This window comes from Nanorana parkeri, unplaced genomic scaffold, assembly GCF_000935625.1.
Source record: "Nanorana parkeri isolate BGI_ZX_2015 unplaced genomic scaffold, ASM93562v1 scaffold62, whole genome shotgun sequence".
Lineage (NCBI taxonomy): Eukaryota > Metazoa > Chordata > Amphibia > Anura > Dicroglossidae > Nanorana > Nanorana parkeri.
Window position 1 is genome coordinate 100,978 of NW_017306330.1, and position 1,063 is coordinate 102,040.

General features: G+C 57.3%; 1 protein-coding gene across 1 annotated transcript in view; it reads left to right on the forward strand.

Moving 5' to 3' along the window:
* The window catches only part of BCORL1 (BCL6 corepressor-like 1), an 88,897-nt gene that overhangs the window by 37,410 nt on the left and 50,424 nt on the right, over nucleotides 1-1,063 (forward strand). Inside the window, exon 3 of the mRNA XM_018576280.1 lies at nucleotides 587-666. The gene's annotated coding sequence lies outside the window, so the exon portion shown is untranslated. The remainder of the gene's footprint in view (nucleotides 1-586; nucleotides 667-1,063) is intronic.

A 1,063-nucleotide genomic window follows, 5' to 3' on the forward strand; every position in this document is an offset into this window, starting at 1 on the left:
AGTGTCGCTCCGCTAGGCCTCAGCCTTCCTTCCAGACCTATGTACTATTCAGATTCTCGGGTGGGTGAGACCATTACGAGGGAGGTGGAGGAGCTCCAGTCAGGGGGGTTAGTAAAGGAAAGATGAAATCAGGTTTTTGGGGGTTCATCTCTTTTAGAAGCCTTTGTTGCATTTTTTTGGGGGGGCTGCCTTAAAGTGTCACTCCAGCCAAAACCTATTTGAAGGATTATAATATCCCCTATCAGGCTCTTTTTGCTGTTATGAGGCCACAACGGGGAGATTTCACCTTACTACCTGTTATGATGACAACCTTTTTACCAGACAGGAAGTAAGGGATTCTGCTGTGTCACTGTTTTGCTCCTGCTACTTGTGCTGGTGACATGGGAGGGGGATCTCCCTGAAGGGGTCTCGGGTCACAGTAATAACCTGACAGGCATTCCTCTCCCACGTCACTCTATCCAAAGTCCCCCTGGAGATGCACTTTAAGGACTTTCAGTGCTTCCTGTAATAGATATGCGCCATGACGCGCACCATCGGTTGTCACCGTGATTTGGTCTTCTAACCGTTTTTTTTTTGCATTTTCCAGCAGGTGGAATCTGCGTAGGACGCCGAGGAGGAGGGCAGGGGAGCTGCAGACTCGGTTGGCAGCTCCAACGGCTCCGCCTCCTGCCATGATATCAGCCGCCCCGCTCTACAGCGGAGTGCCCAACTGGACCAGTGCCGACCGCGTGCGCATGTGCGGCATCAACGAGGACAGGTGAGACGCGCTTCACTCTATAATGTTACACTGATCTACATTTCTGTCATTGTCCCTCCCCTGCCCTCTGTGGTCTTCCCTCTCCAGGCCCTGCACCGGCGTGCACCGCACAGGGACCCCCGCTCCTCCCTCTCGGGCACCGCACAGGGACCCCCGCTCCTCCCTCTCGGGCACCGCACAGGGACCCCCGCTCCTCCCTCTCGGGCACCGCACAGGGTCCCCCGCGCCTCCCTCTCGGGCACCGCACAGGGTCCCCCGCGCCTCCCTCTCGGGCACCGCACAGGGTCCCCCGCGCCTCCCTCTCGG